This window comes from Giraffa tippelskirchi, chromosome 5, assembly GCF_054371585.1.
Source record: "Giraffa tippelskirchi isolate mGirTip1 chromosome 5, T2T-mGirTip1v1.2.pri, whole genome shotgun sequence".
Taxonomy (NCBI): domain Eukaryota; kingdom Metazoa; phylum Chordata; class Mammalia; order Artiodactyla; family Giraffidae; genus Giraffa; species Giraffa tippelskirchi.
Window position 1 is genome coordinate 65,242,342 of NC_137279.1, and position 21,580 is coordinate 65,263,921.

Below are 21,580 nucleotides of genomic sequence, written 5' to 3' on the forward strand. Positions count from 1 at the left end.
TAGATATGTGGTGACTCCTCTGCTGCAGAAATATTCTTCACTGTCCATATTCACCCGCAAGTCCTCTGCCTTCTACCACGTCTGTAAGGCTCCCTTTCCTCCTTGTCTGGCTCTTCACTTAGATGATCTCCTCTGGCTGACTCCATGTGACTCAAAATTCTTTTCACTTTTATCTTGTCCAACAGTTCACGCCGGTCTTCCTCCCACTCATTCAGACCCACAGCATCCCAATTCTCAAGCAAAAATGCCATCAGGGTCCATTCTAGTACTTTCATCAGTGAAATTACCCCAGAGGTAATTTAAGCAATTCCATTAGAAAGAGTCAGCAGCTACCATACACTGCTAATAGTATTTCTCTTTCTGCTCTGTATTAATCAAGAAGGAGGGAAAATACAACTGTGAAAATTTAATGAAATTAGAAAATCCCGCAGATTCTAGCAGAGTTTCTGTGTTTCATGAAAAATGCCCAGAAAGGGATGAGCCCCGACACTGGCAAAGGTCCAGAAGCCATCTCTCCTAACACAGAGCTCTACCTCCAGCAAGCCAACACTCCCAACTCCTGGACTTCTAGCTCTGACTGATGCCTACAGACACTGCCCCCCCGGCCTGCCCTTGCTCTCTGCACTTTTTGATTCTTCTCTTATTAAACTGTCATGGGGTGCAGCTTCTTTCATTTAAGAAGCAACATTAAAAGTCTGCAATTTTACTGTCTCACCCGTAGCTTTCAATTGACGCACATTCTCTGAGAACTTTGCTGTGGTATCCACAGCCTCCTCTTTAACCCCAATTACTGCAATTATCCATCAGTTTTCACACGGATGATGGAATTGAGAGCCCAGCCTGACAGCTTCTTGCCTCATCTTCATTATTTTTCATCTCCATTCAACCACGGATACTTAGAGCATATTTGAACACATCATCATTGAACACTTCACCTCTTAAGTCTTAAACTCTGATTTTCTATCACCAGCAACTTTTAGCCTTACATCTTTATCTTCTTCACTCCCACTGCAACTACCTTTTAAGCCTCTTGAGAGAATTCTAGGAAAAGAAGGCAGAACAAAAGATCTTCTGTTCCTCTCTTCCTTAAAAACAATCCAAAACAGAATAAGGAGAAAAACAGAAAAGACGATCTCCTCTTTGATAAAAACTCATGAAAGTCCATAACTATAGGTGGAAACACATACATAGAGAAGAGTTTCAATGAGCAATGATAATTATTCGAGGGCATCAGAAGTTCACACAAGGTCTCAGCAGGCCCCAGGCAGTGTGTGCAGTGCACTATGCTGAGACGCATCCCAAGTTAAGAGGTAAATAGTGGTCCCAGTTAGAATAGCAAGGTGTCCACATGGTGTGGCAAAGGCGGCCTCTGAGATGCCTCTGTGTTGCTAAGAAGTGACCAGGAAAGTGGAACAGAAAGAGGAAATATATTTAAAAGCTGTCTGCCATGGGATTGACAGCACAGAGAATAAAATATGGGAGCAGGTAGCCTGCAACTGCTGATCATTCCCACTGGAGAAGGAAAAAAGATCTCAATACGCCTATGTGTGCACGTGTGGACAGGCCTGTGTGTGTATGTGTGGACAAATACAGGCTCGTGCACGTGCACACATATGTATGCACACCCACCTACAGGCTCATGCATGTGCACACATAAGCATGCACACCCCCCACCCCCACCAAGTCAGAAATGTCGCAGACTTCACAGAGCCCTGATAGACATTCCTGTGATCCCAGAACACAGGAGGGTGAGAGGGAACTTTGGACAAGGCTGGCTGAATTCCAAAACTTGCAAGCCCACCCTTTTCTCTGATACCTGGTCCAACTCTTCATGGTTCTCTTCTTCTGCTCACCTTTCCAAGAGGAAAAATATTAAGATTAATAGAAAAACACTTAGAAAAGGAGGCAGATGCAGATAGGAATATATCACAGAGAAGGCATTTGTCAAAAAAAAAATCATTTGTCAAAAAATAAAGACAATAAAAAAGGTGATGCTGTTTCCATGCCTGACTCTCTGCACAAGACTGTGGACTGGAGCTCCCAGCACCCAGCAGCGTGGCTGGTACCTACTAGGTATCTCATCCAGACTTGAAGAGTAAAGAAGTTTTTTGTCTTTCTAAAGAATGAATGGATAAAGAAGATGTGGTACATGTATATAATGGAATATTACTCAGCTATAAAAAGAATGAAATAAAGCCATTTGCAGCAACATGGATGGACCTAGAGATTTTCATATTAAAGCAAGTATATTAAATGAAGTAAGTCAGAAAGAGAAAGACAAAACTTCAGATTTTCTAAAGTGGCATTTCAGATACTATTGGTCTCTTTCTGAAAATGAATTATGGTGATTGGGCCCTCCTGGATTTCCTGAAGCGAAGCAAACATGTGAGGTTTTCTGTGCTAAATTTAATTTAAAAAGGTCTTGTCAGAAGTCTAATTAAATATGGAACTTCCTTGGTGGGCCAGAGGTCAAGACTCCGTGCTCCCAATGCAGCGGCACCAGCTCAGTCCTTGATTGGGAATAAGATCCTGCATGCCACACAGCTCGGTCAAGGTAAATAAATAAGATAAAGAGATGCAATAAAAAAAAAAGTCAACAAATATTTGTTGAGTCCTTACTATGTGCAGATCACTCTGCTGGGTCTATCATGGATATAAATCTCATTCTAATTTGAAAAGATAGATACACCCCAATATTCATAGTAGCACTATTCACAATAGTCAAGACAGGAAAGCAACCTAAATGTCCATCAACAGAAGAATGAATGGATAAAGAAGATGTGGTACATACATATAATGGAATATTACTCAGCTATAAAGAGAAGGAAATAATGCCATTTGCAGCAACATGGATGGACCTAGAGATTTTCATATTAAATGAAGTAAGTCAGAAAGAGAAAGACAAATATCACATAATATCACTTATATGTGGAATCTAAAATACGGTACAAATGAACTTACAAAACAGAAACAGACTCACTGTTAAAGAAACCAAACTTATGGTTATCAAAGGGTAAAGGGACTAGGGGAGGGATAAACTAGGAGTTTGGGATTAGCAGATACAAACAACCAGCTCCTACTAGATAGCACAGGGAACTATATTCAATCCCTGTAAGAAACCATAATAGAAAAGAATACAAAGAAGAATATAGATATGTATAACTGAATCATTTTGCTTGCACAGAAACTAAATGCAACATTGTAAATCAACTATATTTCAATATATATAAACAAGGCCTCATGTAGTTGAATACTCACTCTTTAATCAAATTCTTAAATTTTAAATAGTTTCTTAATTGGTCTAGTGAAGGGCAAATGCTATTTCCTACTCACCATTGCATTTCAGAATCTATTCTAACAGTAAAACTATTTCTACCACCCCAAATATAATAGTAGACAGAATCAGTAGATAATTCAAATCCCTTTAAATAGTACAAGTGAGCTGAATTTCTTCTACATTTAATAATAAAAGAACATTGTAACGAGTTTGTATGGAAACAGATGGTTACTAGGCTTATTATGGTGATTATTTCATCGCATATGCAAATATCAAATCACTATGAAGTACACCGGAAGCTAATCCAATATTGTATGTCAATTGTATTTCAATTAAAACAGTTTTTAAAAGATACTTAATTCCTTATTTCAAAATAAATAATAAATGGTCATGGTAAATGGAATTTCATTCATTTATCTCTTCATTCAATAAGTACTTGTAAAATGCCTTCTATTTGGAAGATTCTATATTATATTAGGCAGTTTGGAAGATCCTAAATATGGCACTCAAAGTATAGGTGGTATTTGATTGTGTTATACTTTAAATTTCTCTTTATAAATGAATGCAGCTTTATTCACAGTTTAATGTTAGAGGAAAGGGGAGATTTCTGGTTTCTGGTTCCACATGTAAGGCATTAGGAAGTTGCCACTCCCTCCCAAGAACAAGTGAAAAACTGAATAGACTGAAAACTCAACAGCTCTACTTGGAACTATGAGAGAGATGAAGACAAAGGGAAAAATGCTGCCCCAAGACCAGAGACACTCTGTCCCTACAGGGAGATGTGGTTTACTGAAGCGGAAAGCATGAACAGAACAGCCATGGGAGCCATGCTGGGGCGGGAGCTCCACAGGGTCACTAATGAATCGCTGGAGACTCTGTGGGGACAATGCTGAAAGCTAAACATGCCAGGTAAACAGAGTCATAGGCATTTCCTACAGTTTTGTGACACTACCTCCAGGACCTCGACGAGGCTTCCACAGCAAATATCAGAGAAAAAATCTCCTTGGGCCCCAGCAGTGAGAGGGGAAAAGGAACCATCTGGAATACACAGAGCACTCTGTTCTTAACAGGGCTGCCCTCAGGGCAAACTAGTTAACCCAAGCCTATCCTGCTAGGGGATCATCAGAGTGAAACTGATCTGGGAAGAGAAATACCCAAATCCAGCCCACTCTAGCCATGCTGTCCCACCTAAGAGGGGAGAGAAAACTCAGGATCACTTGTGAGGCTCACACACAGCGCAGAGGCATTAGCTCAATAATTTCTGAGACCTAATCACAGGGCTACAGAACACTTTCCCTCCCACCTCACCACCATGTTACTAAGGCTGACTTGCTGCTGCTGCTGCTGCTAAATCGCTTCTGTGCGACCCCATAGACGGCAACCCACTAGGCTCCCCCGTCCATGGGATTTTCCAGGCAAGAGTACTGGAGTGGGTTGCCATTTCCTTCTCCAATGCATGAAAGTGAAAAAGGAAAGTGAAGCCGCTCAGTCGTGTCCGACTCTTAGCGACCCCATGGACTGCAGCCTACCAGGCTCCTCCGTCCATGGGATTTTCCAAGCAAGAGTACTGGAGTGGGGTGCCATTGCCTTCTCCGAAGGCTGACTTAGTGCAGGTCTTTTTACCTGGTACATTATGTCTCGCCATCAAGATAAAAACAATGCATACCAAGAGGCAAAAAAAAAAAACCCTACAGTTTGAAGAGAAGGAGAAAACATCAGAACCAAACATGGCAAGGATGTTGGAATTATGAGACTGGGAATTTAAAACAACTGTGACTAATATGCTAAGGGCTCTAATGGTCAAAGTAGGACAGCAGGCAAGAACAGATGGGCAATGTCAACAGAGAGATGGAAACTTTAAGAAAGAACTGAAGAGAAATGCTAGAGATAAACAGACACTGTATCAGAAATAAAGAATGCCTTAGATAGATTTGTTAGTAGACTACACAAATGGGGAAAGACTCTATGAGCTTGAGGACATGTCAATAGAAACCTCCAAAACTTAAAAGTAAAGAGAACAAAGACTGAAGAAAACAGAACAGAATATCCAAGGACTGTAAGACAATCACAAAATACATAACATATGTGTAATGGGAATACCAGAAGGAGATGGAAGAGAGAAAGGAACATAAAAATAATGGAAAAAAATAGTGACTAAGAATTGCCGCAAATTAAAGTCAGACACCAAAACACAGATCCAGGAAGCTCAGAAAACACCAGGGTAAATGCCAACACAATCTACATGTGGGCATATTATCTTCAAACTATCAAAAAATCAAAGATAAAGAAGAAATCTTGAAAGAAGCCAGAGAAAAATAACACTTTCCCTACAGAGGGACAAAGATAAGGATTACATCCAACATCTCCTCAGAAACTATGCAAACAAGAAAAGGGAGTGAAATATTCAGAGTTCTTAGAGAAAAAAAGCCTCCAACTGATATTTCTGTACCCTTTGAAATCATCCTTCAAAATGGAAAGAGAAATAAAAACTTTCAAAGACAAACCAAAATTAAGGGAATCTATTGCCAAGTAGACCCATCTTACAAGAAATGTCAAAAAAAAAAGTCTTTAGAGGGCAGGAAAATAATATAGGTCAGAAACTGGGATCTACAAAAGAAAGGAAGAACATTAGTGAAGAATCAGTGAAGATAAAAAATTTTATTCCTCATATTCTTAATTGATCTAACAGCTAACAGTATGTTTAACATAATGGCAACAATGTATTTGATTACATATGCGATGTATATATTTTATGTACATGTGTGCTTATGGGTGCTTATATACAAATGAAATGAAAATAAGGAATGCTACAAAGGACTGGAGGGAAGAAATAGGGTTATTTTGTTACTATAAGGCACTCACACTGTCTGTGAAGTGGTGTGGTGCTTTTCCAACATGGGCTTGGATGAATTATAAATGTATACTGAGAATTCTAGGGCAACCACTAAAAAAGTTAAAAAAGAAGTATAACTGATATGCTAAGAAAGGAGAGAAAAATAAGATCTCACAGAATACTCAATTAAAACCGAAAAAGGCAGTAAAACAGTGGAAGACAAAAACAGGAACAAAGAACAAAGACAGCAAATAGAAAAGAGTAACAAATGTGGTACAGATTAATGCAACTATGTCAATATTCGATACATAGCAGTAGTTACATTATTAGTGTTCAGTTTATTAAGAAGTCAGGAACTGGCTAAAAATAGCATTTTTACCATATTTACCATATTGCTCACATATTTACCATATAATATAATTTTTCTTCATTTTATGTGACTGTTAGAAAAATGGGATTTATGAGAAGCAAAATAAAGAAGAATGCCTTTTAAAAATCAATTTAAATAAAGAAACTCTAGTTCTTTTGATTATTCAGAATCTCCCAAGGTATGTTCCTTGAAAACCTTCTTCCAAGATACAAAGGATAGTTCAGGAGAAAATATTTATGTGGTTAAATGGGTTTAAAGAATGTTGCATTCTATAAATTCTCTTCTAGAAATTTATAATACGAAAGAGCAAATCAAAGACTCTGGAAAGTCACAGAGTAAAGAAAGTTCTTTTAGCCCTACGTTATGCCAATTTGTAAAGCATAAATAAATTTTGGCAAAAAAAAATGTGATCTTATGACTCAAAAGCACAAGATCTTAAGATGGTCAAGTGACCTTAGCTAAAGATGAACACAATCTGTGCCTGCACTCATGGGCTCTGTCTCTACTGCCCATGTAAAGGACTGGCCCATCCATTTACACCTAGTTGCCATCCCCTGCTATTTTCTCAAAGACTTCACTACTACGTCATCAATATTCTATTGCTGTCTTTCTCAATTGATCCATTAAGTATGAAAACATCCTTTTGTAATCCCATTTGGGGGAAGAAATTAGTTGAAGAATGTCGGGTTGCCACCCATTTCTTTGCTCCCCTGTTACAGCACAACTCTTGGAAGTTTCTATTTGACATCTCTTCTTGATGATGTTGCATAATCATTTTTCAACCTGTTTAAATCTGGCTTCCTCTCACATTGTTCTTGCTGAATTGCTGTTGTCAAGCTCTCAAAAAATTCCACGTTGCAAAATTCTGTAGATGTTTTTAAAGTTCTTTTCTTATTTTACACTCAACACCATTTCACCTACTTTGCCACTCATGCCTTGAAACGCTCCCCTTTATTCCCTGCTCTTTTGCTTTTCTCTGTGTCTCACCTCAGCCAGCTCTGATGACTTCACTGCAGCCATCTGACCTTAGAATGTTTAGACTTCCCAAGTTTCAGTTCACCTTCTGTTTTTCTAACCTCTTACTTGATAATTTCATTCATTTTCATGGCTTTAAATAATGCCTATGACTAGATTTGGGCTATTTTGGGGGCTCCAAAATCTCTGCAGACGGTGACTGCAGCCATGAAATTAAAAGATGCTTACTCCTTGGAAGGAAAGTTATGACCAACCTAGACAGCATATTAGAAAGCAGAGACATTACTTTGCCAACATAGGTCCATCTAGTCAAGGCTATGGTTTTTCCAGTGGTCATGTATGGATGTGAGAGTTGGACTATAAAGAAAGCTGAGCGCTAAAGAATTGATGCTTTTGAACTGTGGTGTTGGATAAGACTCTTGAGAGTCACTTGGACTGCAAGAAGATCCAACCAGTCCATCCTAAAGGAAATCAGTCCTGGGTGTTCATTGGAAGGACTGATGTTGAAGCAGAAACTCCAATACTTTGGCCACCTGATGCGAATAACTGACTCATTTGAAAAAACCCTGATGCTGGGAAAGATTGAAGGCAGGAGGAGAAGGGGACGACAGAGGATGAGATAGTTGGATGGCATCACTGACTCGATGGACGTGACTTTGGGTAAACTCCGGGAGTTGGTGATGGACAGGGAGGCCTGGCGTGCTGCAGTCCATGGGGTCGCAAAGAGTCAGACACAACTGAGTGACAGAACTGAACTGAACTGAACTGAATGACTCGATTATGATTGCCAGATGTACAGCCCGGTTCCTAATTCTGTCCAGAGCTCTGAATTCTTAGAGCCAGCTGCCTCTTGACAGGCTAGCATATATGCCATGTGCATCTCTAAGGTCACAAGCCCAAAAGGAGCTTTCCCACTTCATCCCAATTTCTGCTTCTAGGTTAGGTATCACAATAAACTATGCTTCCTTCCACCCAGTGACTCTAGACAGATACTCCAGAGTCATCCTCTGTTCTCCTTCCCTCAGCCCTCACATCTAAGTCAAAGACCTGCCCATTCCCCCCCCAAACATCTGTGCACTTGAACCTGTCCACTTTCTGCATCTGCATGTCTACCGCCTGAGTTCAAACAGTCTCTCACCTGGGCTGTTGCTATTGCTTCCTAGCTGGTGGGTTTCTCCTCTTGCCTCATTCAATCAATACTCCCCACAGCACAGGACTGACATATGCAGATCCAATTGACTCACTCCGCGTCTCGCTCATTACAAACTTCAATGGTCGGCTCGTTAGCTTGGAACAAGCACTGCAGATAAGGCCAGCTGGCAGCGGCCTTCTCTTGTTCCATTCGCCCCATTCCTCACTGCGTGTAGGCTTTCCTGCTTTCTGTCCTCTCACTGGAAACACACTCAGCGCTTCCCCTTCTGCTCTTGCCCTATGGATTGCTCTTTCCCTATTTTCCACTCAGCTGACTTCCTTCATAGCTCCCCTCCAATGGCACCTCAGCCTCTCCCTGATGATCCTGTTGCCCACACGTCCACCAGATCCTAAAGCACCCCCACATGTATGCCCCTCAAAGCACATCAGATGGTCTGCAAGGATGGCGTTTACTATCAAGGGGCAACGGTGAGCTGGGCGGGGTGTGACTTGGGTCTTGTTGGTCTTCTCTCCACACACACCTCACACACATCCCTGAGGACAGAGGCTCTTCCGTCTAGTGGACCACTGGAATCCCAAGGCCCAGAGCAGCGCTGGCACAAAAGATCTCCTGGACTAGTATTTGTTGGCTAAATTAATGCATGATCCTCATGATCAACAAAGACTTACAAAAATATGTGACTATTCTTCTATGTCAACCCAGAAGATATAATCCTGGCGCCTTCCAGTGGGAAGTGCGTCTAAGGAGGCCAGCCCAGATTACGATAAGTGAAACACGGACCTCCAGCGGTGAGACACACCCCTAGTGCCCCTGAAGTTTGGGAGTGGAAATAACTTAACACCGATTTTGGCAGGAAATTTCAGATATAAGATGCATCTCATGGCACCCACATCTTTTCAAATCACAGCTTCTAATATTGTGAATTAAAAACCCTGGACTCCAAAGAATTCTTTCCCCTCTACTCGCCTTTTTCACATAAATCTTTTCACTAAAATGTAATTTAGAGTTTAGCCACTGGAGGGCACTTTAGCTCTTTAATAGGCACACTTAAAAAAAATGGCTGCTGCTGCTGCTGCCGCCGCCAAGTCGCTTCAGTCGTGTCCGACTCTGTGCGACCCTATAGACGGCAGCCCACCAGGCTCCGCGGTCCCTGGGATTCTCCAGGCAAGAATACTGGAGTGGGTTGCCGTTTCCTTCTCCAGTGCATGAAAAATGGAAGATATCTATCAAAGGCAGGAAATAATTTCCCTACAAATATTACATCCTTGATTCTGACACTTTTAAATCTCCAGGTCCTAAAATCCAAAGGAGCTATTTCTAATTCAGGAAACTGACTTCACTAACTCATGACTTAATCTTATTTAAGTTGTCATTACAACTCCAAGCCTGACTTCAGTTCCTCGTGAAGATATCACAGTACTACCCATTTTAGGCTAATGATTCACAGTGAGGGTGAGCTTAGACTCATGCCAGAGAATTTTCAAAATGTGCATTTTTGAGCCCCACTCTGGCTTCCCTGGTGATTCAGAGGGTAGAGAGTCTGCCTGCAATGTGGGAGACTCGGGTTCACTCTCTAGGTCGGGAAGATCCCCTAGAGAAGGAAACGGCAACCCACTTCAGTATTCTTGCCTGGAGAATCCCCACGGACAGAGGAGCCTGGTGGGCTACAGTCCATAGGGTTGCAAAGAGTTGGACACGACTGAGCGACTTCACTTTCTTTTCTTCCTTTCTGTCCATTATGATTCATTAAATTACAGCCACCACAGGTGTAGCATTATCTTATGAAGTTTTTAGAAGCTCCCAAAGTGCTTCCAATGTACTCGTGGATGAGAACAAAGGCCAATGCTTTCAACCAGCCTTGCAAAAATATGTGTATATACATACATATATATATAAATATATATATATATACACACACATATACAGACATACACACACACACACACAAGCAACTGTGCCTCAGAAGAGACAAGAATCAGGATCCCTCACCCCTTGCCCGCTGCCCAGGAATATCCACAGGAGTCAAGGGCATTTTCTTAAGGCACAGTCAAGAAATAACTGCCTCAAAGGTTGCCACAAAATACGGCAGTTCTGTTTTCAGTCCCGATGGGTCCTCTGTCAGGGTCCTTATTCCAGAGGTGAGAGGTCACACTGGCCTGGTGTGGATCCACACCACGCTGTGAAGCTGAGAACCAAGTCCGCTGAGCACATGGAGGGCAGGTGCGCCCAGGTGAGCCCGACTGGACCGAGGGGAATGGTATCTGCCACTCTGCCACTTCCCTCACCACCACCCCACCACCTCTGATTCCCTCTAGATGACACCCCTTGATTCCTACCAACATGCCAACTGTGCCAGTGACACCACGAGCTCCATCTGCCTGGCAAGCTTGCAAGTGAACATATTTGTTTTTCCTGCAAGACCCCAAGCAGAAGAGCTGCATTTGTATTTTCTATTTATCCCAAGCCTGGCAGCCAACTCACCCAAAGAGGGAACAGAAGAGCAGCATCGTCAGTTCACTTCTCTTTGGATCTGGGTTTCTTCCTGAGAAAAGGATGAAGAAAAACATTTCCACTGGGGGGTACCCTTCCCACATGATTCTAACCTAGAAGGCATGCCGACTCACCCGGTCACATCAGCAAGCGTGGGACAGGCTGGTGCTTTGGAAGAAAGGAGGGACCCGCTTCCTCTCCTGACCCTCCAGACTATCATTTCACCTGCGGGGCCTCTCCCCTTCATCTACAAAACACAGAAGCACAAATAACATAGCTCTGCGGAGCCTGGACAGACAGGACATTGTGTGTCATGTGGTCGGTTCCCCGCATCCACCCCACCTGTTCCCTCTGCTCCTTGCTGGTCCACTGAGGCCAGGAAGCTGACCTCCCCTCTCCCCCGACTGCTCCCCTGGCACCTAGGGCTCTGGCATGAGTCCTCTTCTGTCCACTGGACACAGAACCCAGACGGGAGCAAGACACCCTGTTCCTGCAGCTTGGCCGCCTCTGCCGAGGCGAGGTCTCGGAACTGGAGTTCTCCTGCAGCAGACTGAGTCCGCTGTCCGGACTTTTCACTCCTCTGAGCCTAGTGGTCTGGCATCAGGGTGGACCTTGGAGGTGGGAGCCCCTCCTGGGTCAGTGCTGAGTCTCTTCTGCCAAATACAGGCCTACTAAGCGCTTAACAGGGTTTGGGGCACTTAAACATTACTTTAAAGATGTTAGCTATTCAGTTCACTTCAGTTCAGTCACTCAGTCATGTCCGGTTCTTTGAGACCCCATGGACAGCATGCCAGGCTTCCTTGTCCATCACCAACTCCCAGTTTACTCAAACTCATGTCCATTGAGTCAGTGATGCCATCCAATCATCTCATCCTCTGTCGTCCCCTTCTCCTCCCACCTTCAATCTTTCCAGCATTTTTTTTTTTCAAATGAGTCAGTTCATCTCATCAGGTGGCCAAAGTATTGGAGTTTCATCTTCAACTTCAGTCCTTCCAATGAATATTCAGGACTGATTTGCTTAAGGATGGACTGGTGGGATCTCCTTGCAGTCCAAGGGACTCTCAAGAGTCTTGTAGCTATTATTATCATTTATATTTGACCTCTTTTAACTTTTAAAATTGAGACATAGTTCATATACAATATTATAAATTACAGGTGTACAGCATAGTGATTCACAATTTTAAAGGATATATTCCATTTATCGTTCTAAAATACTGCCTATATTCCCTGGAGAAAGCAATGGCACCCCACTCCAGTACTCTTGCCTGGAAAATCCCATGGACGGAGGAATCTGGTAGGCTACAGTCCCTGGGGTCGCTAAGAGTTGGACACAACTGAGGGACTTCACTTTCACTTTTCACTTTTATGCATTGGAGAAGGAAATGGCAACCCACTCCAGTATTCTTGCCTGGAGAATCCCAGGGATGGCAGAGCCTGGTGGGCTGCCGTCTATGGGGTCGCACAGAGTCAGACACGACTGAAGCGACTTAGCAGCAGCATTCCCTGTATTGTACAATATATCTTTGTTATTTATTTTATACATAGCAGTTTGTGCCGCCTAACCACCTATCCCTATCTTGCCCCATCCCCTTCCCCTCTCCTGTGAGTCTGCTTCCTTTTTGTTATATTCACCAGCTGGTTTTATTTTTTAGATTCCACCTATGAGTGATATCACATACTTGATCTTAGTCACATTAAGCCCAAGTTTCCCTCTGTACAATGGTGACCTGCTACCTGACTGCTGTGCAGATAAAATCAGGTAATATACACAAAACACTTAGCTCAATGTGTAAGAACTGAAACATTTTATATATAATTATCATTTTGATTTGGTTCCATTGTCATTTTTATTATTTTTGTCAATGTATAAATTATTTGACATGAGTCTTTTAGGATTTAGCTAAAAGGTAGCTCAGTGGTAAAGAATCCATCTGCCAATCTACAGGAGACATGGGTTTGATCCCTGGGTTGGGAAGATCTCCTGGAGAAGGAAATGGAAACCCACTCCAGTATTCTTGCCTGGGAAATCGCATAGACAGAGGGGCCTGGTGGGCTACAATCCACCGGGTCGCAAAAGAGTTGGGGTCACAAAAGAGTTGGACATGACTTAGCGACTAAACAGTAATAAAAATCTTGAGTACCTGACAACACTGTCTTTAACAGCACTGAACAAGTGTGTGCCAGTGTCTAGACTATTGACCTGTCCCATGTATTCTAAATGTAGTAATACATTACACAGAAAGTCAGGCTAAATTAAAATAATAAGTTTCTCAAAAATTAATCACCTGATTCTGACCTGCAGAACTTTTCTTTGAACTTTGCTCTATAACCACTAGAGGGCAGACAGGTACAATAGAAAATCAGTACCTACCAGACAAAGCAGTAGATTCTTGGTCTGTCTGCTTTTTGAACGTGGGTAGAAGCCATATTTTTCAGTTTTTCCTGTAACAGCCACCAATGAAAAGAGTAGAATAATGACTCTTAGTATGTAAATATGATGCATTTGTTTTAGCTTAGTTTCATAAAATTAATAAGCACAATTTTCCTCCATAGACCTATATAAATTTTAAAGCAAAACTATTCAACAACACATGCATGGATTTCGTTTTAATTTGGAAAAGAATTAAACCATCCTTGAATCATTAGAACAAGGCAGAAGTGCACTAGGTACAATAGCGACAACATCTAGTGCCCGGGCACACAGAGACCTGGGAACACTTGAATGGGCCCTCTGACCCACCAGGTGCTGTTGATGCAGTGCTTGGGATTTAAAAATTGTTCAAGATACTACGGGAAAATATATGAGACTTGTAAGAAAATTCACTACCAACTTTGAAACGAGAACTTATTTTTCAATTTACACACACACACACACACACACACTAACAAACCAAATCCCCGAAACAACAAACATCTACTGGGATTTTGACTGAAGGGTATTAATCAATTTTCTTAAAATTGCCACCTTTACAAGGATGAATTGTCTTACAATCCATGAATTCAATATATTGAATTTTTTGAACATGTTTTACAGTGTTTTACATGGAGTTCTTGTAGAACATATTTTAAAATGTTCTACATAGAGTTCTTGCACCTAGAATTAGGAATTTTGAGTTTTTACATTGCCTTAAATAGTACCTTGTTCTTAAAGTTTAATTTCTAACGGTGTTACTGGTGTATGCAAATACAACAATTTCTGTACACTGGTTATAATCAGCAAACTTGCTAAATTCTCTCTTTCGTTGATACTATTTATGTATAAAACCTTATTATATCTTGGACTTCTCTGGTGGCTCAGATGGTAAAGAATCCTCCTGCAATGCAGGAGACTCAGGTTTTATCCCGGAGTTGGGAAGATCCCCTGGAGAAGGGAATGGCAACCCACTCCAGTATTCTTGCCTGGAGAATTCCATGGACAGAGGAGCCTGGTGGACTATAGTCCAAGGTGTCCCAAAGAGTCAGAAATGACTGAGAGGGTGACACTTTCACTTTCATTTCATGATTATATCTTATGCAAAGAATGCCAGTTTCCTACTGTGCTAGCATTAAAGTGTTTTCTTTTTCTTAATGTGTTGCTTGGGGCCTCCACTATACCGGGAGACAAGGTAGTGACACCATGCCAGCCTTGTTTCTGATGTGAAAGGAGATTTTCAATCTTTCAGCATTACACACATTCGCTAAGTGTTCAGCAATTTTATTAATCTTTTTAATCTAGCAAGTTTGACTATACTAATAATCTTTTTATTAATTGTGTGTTTCCTCTGTTTCATTAATCTTCTATGGTATCATATTATTTTCTTCCCTTTATATCTTTGGATTTAATTTGCTGTTCCTTTTCCAAAATCTAACATTGAAATGGAGTCTTGGTTTCTAGAATGTCTTTTAAAATATATACATATATCTTTCATTGTAAATTTCCAATAAGTATGAAAAGTGAGTTGAAAATAATCAATTTTAATTATTCAACCTGAAGTTCCCAGTATCTTCATTCCAAAATTAAATTCCCTAATAATTTTATAAATATTGTGTATATTAAAATCATTTTCCTAAATCCTTAGACTTTGTCCTTCCCAACTTTCCATGTCTGTTCTCCACTTTTGTGAGTGATATCCGATAAAAAGGGCTTCCCTAGTGGCTCGGAAGTAAAGAATCTGCCTGCCAATGCAGGAGACATGGGTTCAATCCTTGAGTCAGGAAGATCTCCTGAAGTAGGAAATGGCAACCCACTCCAGTATACTTGCCTGGAAAATCCTATGGACAGAGGAGCCTGGTGGGCTATCGTCTATGGGGTCACCTCTTAGCTCCTGAAATCCCATTCTATGAAAATTTTCCTCACAATTGTGGTTTTCTGGCTTGCTTATTTTACCATTTTGTTTTGTATTTCTCTGCATCCTAGCTTAGAGGATATCAGGGATCTGAATGTTTTAAAGAGATGAAGTCTGTATCCACCTTCTGATCAAATCTCTTTGGGTTTTGGGTATACACGGTAAGGTGAACTGTGATTTCTGTTTACAACAGTGCCAATGTTTCTTTGGGCTTCCCAGGTGGCTCAGTGGTAAAGAATCCACCTGCCAATGCAGGAGACTCAGGTTCGATCCCTGGGTTGGGAAGATACCCTGGAGAAGGAAATGGCAACCTACTCCAGTATTCTTGCCATGGACAAAGGAGCCTGGAGGGCTGCAGTCTGTGGGATCACAAAACAGTCAGACACAACTTAGTAACTGCACAACCACAACACTGTGGCTTTTGTAATTTTGTGGCTGCAGCATTTGGACCCTGTGGAATGGGGAGATGAATTTTATTAATCCTAACCACCCTCCTCCACACCATGGAAGGTAAAACCAGATGAAATGAACTGATAACTCTCATAAAAGGGGTGAATTATCTGGCCTGTGGCACTTCCTCAGCCACGTTTTTAGGTTATGCAACATTTAACTTGGTTGTGTTCCGTGGGTATAGCTTGACACTCACCTGATCAATCCTCTAATGTTTGTTCCCGATCACCATGGGGACACAAGGTGAGAGGGTGCATGAGTCAGCACTCGCCCACACACCCCACTAGGAAAACATCTCTAGCCATTTGAGCAAGTACCATTAATCATCTTAGTAGATGGAAAGCTTCTTAAAAAGTGACTCCTTCCAGATGCCAGCAGAGACCAGGTTACCAAAGAACTAGCATGGCCCACGCTTTTCAGATGGAATGACTAAAGGGAAAGGCGCTTCATGCAACCCTAAATAAGGAGAATTATCCATTGTTGGAAGTTTCTGGAGGAAGTAATTCCTTGGGAACAGCTCAGATTTTTAACTGCAAAGCAATTCATCCAAGTGTGTTTCTCCATATCTCACTGTTATCAGAGAATCACACCACCTTTGTCAATATTCCTGGGGCAGAGGAAGATCACCAATCTCTCATTGCCTGATGTGTCCTGGAGATAACTGGCCAGGCATATATGATTGGTTACTGTGTCTGTTCCCTGAAGGCAAGAATTCTTGGCCAAGTTACAGGCATACAGTACATCTATAATAAATATGCTATGCTTAGTTGCTCAGTCGTGTTTGACTCTTTGTGATCCCGTGGTAGGTAGCCCACCATGTTCCTATGTCCATGGGGATTCTCTAGGCAAGGATACTGTAGTGGGTTACCACGCCCTCCTCCGGTGGATCTTCCCAACGCAGGGATCAAACCCAGGTCTCCTGCATTGTGGGCAGATTCTTTACCAGCTGAGCTACCAGGGAAGCTCTATATAAAAAAAAGATACTGAATTATATTGAATTATTTGGGCTTCCCAAGTGGTGCTCGTGGTAAATTGGGCTTCCCAGGTTGTGCTAGGGGTAAAGAATCCACCTGTCAATACAGGAGACTTAAAAAGCAGGTTCGACCCCTGGGTTGGGAAGATGCCCTGGAGAAGGGAATGGCAACCCAGTCCAGTATTCTTGCTGGGAGAATCCCATGGACAGAGGAGTCTGGCAGGTTACAGTCCATGGAGTTGCAAAGAGTTGGACATGACTGAGTGTCTGAGCACACACTGAATTATTTATTTCACAATGAATCAATCTACACTATTTTGTGAACACTTAAAGTGAAATGCTTATAAGAAGATGTTTTATAATGTTTCATAATGGAGGATTAGGATCATTTCTAAAGTCTGCTATGTCACACAAGGCTACCACTCAAGGGGGAAAAAAAATGGCACATTTTTTCCAGTTATTTTCAGGACTGTAATACAATCACACCACATTAAAAAATGTTAATGATGATCATAAAGCAAATGCTTCAACAAAAATAGTCACCACAAACTCAGTGATATAGCCCTGAGGTCATTTACTAACAAATGATCAATGAGTATCAAGTGAATAGTTATGAACATCCAAATGTTCACAGAAAATCTATTTTCCTCTCCCTTTTTATTTTGAAAATTTTGAAATCTACAGAAAAGTTGCAAAAATAGTAAGAGGAAACACCCATATGCTCTTTGTCTGGATTCCTCAGTGTTAAGATTTTGTTGTATTTGTTTCTTGTGTGTGTGTGTGTGTGTGTGTGTGTGAATGTGCACACATTTGCTGGCCCATTTGAGAATTTAGTTGCAGATGGCATAAGACTTCATCCCTAAGAATGAAGGCATTCTCCTATATAATAACACAATTATCTCACTCAGGAAATACAACATTAATACAACACCATCATCTAATGCATGGTTCATTTTCAAATTTTCCCAATTATACCAATAATGTCCTTTGTTTTTTTAATTTACTTTTTCTCTCTGGGCTACAACCTATGGTCACGCATTAAATTAACAGGTCACATCTTTTCAATCACCTTTAACCTGGGACAGTTTCTTAGCCTTCTTTGAAGTTCATGATGTTGGCAAATTTAAAGAGTCCAGGCCAATGGTTTTCCAGAAAGTGCTATAATTTGAATTGTTAGACTCAGTTTAAACATTCTGAGCACAAGTACTACACAAAGGAAATGTGTCCTTCTTGGTACATCCACAAGTACGTCAGTTTTTTCTGTAGAACTTCCCTCCAGGCGCCCTACACGTGGACTCTGTTACTCCTCATCTCCTGGATCAAGCAGGGTCTACTTCTCCTGCCTCTGCTAACACTGCCCACCTGCTCAGGAAGTGCCCTCTCTTCTTGTGGCCCCGAGGGTTCCTTGTTCACTGCTCGACTCAACTATCACACTTACCACAAAAACTGTCTATACTATACTCCTCCAGGCATGTATCTCTCTCTCGAAAATTCCTACAGTTGTCCAAAATCTACCTAGGGCTTCATCACAATGAATAAATTCATAGTTCTTCTTGTATTAATAATAATCTTATCACAGTTGTGTGACTTGTTATCCCACTAGAACGCCACCGAATTGACAGCAGAGACCATAAACCTTGAATTCTCTACACTTGGGTTTCATTCCCCACAGACCCTATTAGATTCCAGAGTATTTAATACGCAGTTATTTTGTAGTCCTTGATGAATGAGTGAGTTAGCATTACCTTAGGGAAAAAAAATCCATCCTACAATTAACTCCACACTGTATTTAAGAATTCATGCAGGAAAACAGTGTTTTCAGTTTATCCCCCAGAGGGCCATACAAATTCCCGGAGGTTTTTCCCTACTTAAAAAAAATAAAAAAAATTTAAAGAATAATTTAAATTCTCAAGGAAATTTTTCAGAAATTAAGAATGGAGAGAAAAATCCAATTTTTAAAATGTCTCTTCTTTTTTAAAAATAGCATTCTCTCTATTCTTAAAAACCAGGTCAGTTGACCTGAAATACTCATAATAAAAATTACAAAAAATTTGAGACAATAAAGAATATCCTGTTATCTCAAGGAACTGTAGTTCAGTTGTCGCTTAGTCGTGTCCGACTATTTGCAACCCCATGGACTGTAGCACACCAGGCTTCCCTGTCCATCACCAACTCCTGGAGCTTACTCAAACTCATGCCCATCTACCCAGTAATGCCATCCAACCATCCCATCCTCTGTCGTCCCCTTCTCCCACTTTCAATCTTTCCCAGCATTAGAGTCTATTCAAATGAGTCAGTTCATCTCATCAGGTGGCCAAAGGATTGGAGTTTCAGCTTCAGCATCAGTCCTTCCAATAAATATTCAGGACTGATTTCCTTTAGGATGGACTGGTTGGATCTCCTTGCAGTCCAAGGGACTTTCAAGAGTCTTCTCCAACACCACAGTTCAAAAGCATCAATTCTTTGGTGCTCAGCTTTCTTTGCAGTCCAACTCTCACATCCATACATTACTACTGGATAAACCATATCTTTGACTAGACAGAATTTTGTTGTCAAAGTAATGTCTCTGCTTTTTAATATGCCGTCTAGGTTGTTCATAGCTTTTCTTCGAAGGAGCAAGCATCTTTTAATTTCATGGCTGCAGTCACCATCTGCAGTGTTTTTGGAGCCTAAAAAAACAAAGTCTCACACTGTTTCCACTGTTTCCCCATCTATTTGCCATGAAGTGATGGGACCAGATGTCATGATCTTAGTTTTCCGAACATTGAGTTTTAAGCCAACTTTTCCACTCTCCTCTTTCACTTTCATCAAGAGGCTCTTTAGTTCTTCACTTTCTGCCATAGGGGTGGTGTCATCTGCATATCTGAGGTTATCGATATTTCTCCCAGCAATCTTGATTCCAGCTTGTGCTTCATCCAGCCTGGAATTTCTCATGATGTACTCTGCATGTAAGTTAAATAAGCAGGGTGACAATATATAGCCTTGATGTACTCCTTTCCCAATTTGGAACCAGTCTACTGTTCCATGTCCAGTTCTAACTGTCGCTTCTTGATCTGCATACAGGTTTCTCAGGAGGCAGGTCAGGTGGCCTGATATTCCCATCTCTTTCAGAATTTTCCACAGTTTATTGTGATCCACACAGTCAAAGGCTTTGGCATAGTCAATAAAGCAGAAATAGATGTTTTTCTGGAACTCTCTTGCTTTTTCCATGACTCAACGAGTGTTGGCAATTCGATCTCTGGTTCCTCTGCCTTTTCTAAATCCATCTTGAACATTTGGAAGTTCATGGTTCACCTACTGCTGAAGCCTGGCTTGGAGAATTTTGAGCATTCCTTTGCTAGCGTGTGAGATGACTGCAATTGTGCAGTAGTTTGCACATTCTTTGGCATTGCCCTTCTTTGGGATTGGAATGAAAACTGACTTTTCCAGTCCTGTGGACACTGCTGAGTTTTCCAAATTTGCTGGCGTATTGAGTGCAGCACTTTCACAGCATCATCTTTTAGGATTTGAAATAGCTCGACTGAAATTCCATCACTTCCACTAGCTTTGTTTGTAGTGATGCTTCCTAAGGTCCACTTGACTTCTCATTCCAGGACGTCTGGCTCTAGGTGAGTGATCACACCATCATGATTATCTGGGTCGTGAAGATCTTGTTTGTATAGTTCTGCATATTCTTGCCACCTCTTCTTAATATCTTCTACTTCTCTTAGGTCTATAACATTTCTGTCCTTTATTGTGACAATTTTTGCATGAAATGTTCCCTTGGTATCTCTAATTTGCTTGAAGAGATCTCTAGTCTTTCCCATTCTATTGTTTTCCTCTATTTATTTGCATTGATCACTGAGAAAGGCTTTCTTATCTCTCCTTGCTATTCTGTGGAACTCTGCTTCAAATGGGTATATCTTTCCTTTTCTCCTTTGTCTTTAGCTTCTCTTCTTTTCTCAGCTATTTATAAGACCTCCTCAGACAATCATTTTGCCTTTTTGCATTTCTTTCTCTTAGGGATGGTCCTGATCCCTGCCTCCTGTACAATGTCACGAACCTACGTCCATAGTTCATAAAGGCACTGTCTACCAAATCTAGTCCCTTGAATCTATTTCTCACTTCCACTGTATAATCATAAGGGATTTGATTTAGGTCATATCTGGATTGTCTAGTGGTTTTCCCTACTGTCTTCAATTTTAGTCTGAATTTGGCAATAAGGAGTTCACATTCTGAGCCACAGTCAGCTCCCAGTTTTGTTTTTGCTGACTGTATAGAGCTTCTCCATCTTTGACTGCAAAGAATATAATCAATCTGATTTCAGTATTGACCATCTGGTGGTGTCCATGTGTAGAGTCTTCTCTTGAGTTTGGAAGAGGGTGTTTGCTATGACCAGTGCGTTCTCTTGGCAAAACTCTGTTAGCATTTGACCTGCTTTGTTTTGAACTCCAAGGCCAAATTTGCCTGTTACTCCAGGTATCTCTTAACTTTTTACTATTGCATTCCAGTTCCCTATAATGAAAAGGACATCTTTTTTGGGTGTTAGTTCTAGAAGGTATTGTAGGTCTTCATAGAACCGTTCAACTTTAGCTTCTTCAGCATTACTGGTCGGGGCATAGACTTGGATTACTGTAATATTGAATGGTTTGCCTTGGAAAAAAACAGAGATCATTCTGTCGTTTTTGAGATTGCATCCAATACTGCATTTCTTTTGTTGATTATGATAGCTACTCCATTTCTTCTAAGGAATTC

At 41.2% G+C, this 21,580-nt stretch overlaps 1 long non-coding RNA gene across 4 annotated transcripts in view; it reads right to left on the reverse strand.

Annotated features, from left to right (window-relative positions):
* Positions 1-21,580, reverse strand: part of LOC145506221 (uncharacterized) — a 527,653-nt gene that overhangs the window by 38,294 nt on the left and 467,779 nt on the right. For all 4 annotated transcript variants that reach the window (XR_014053639.1, XR_014053635.1, XR_014053637.1 and 1 more), the window contains 2 exons: positions 13,470-13,540; positions 11,090-11,345 (listed from right to left, as the gene is read on the reverse strand). This is a non-coding gene — a long non-coding RNA (uncharacterized LOC145506221). The remainder of the gene's footprint in view (positions 1-11,089; positions 11,346-13,469; positions 13,541-21,580) is intronic.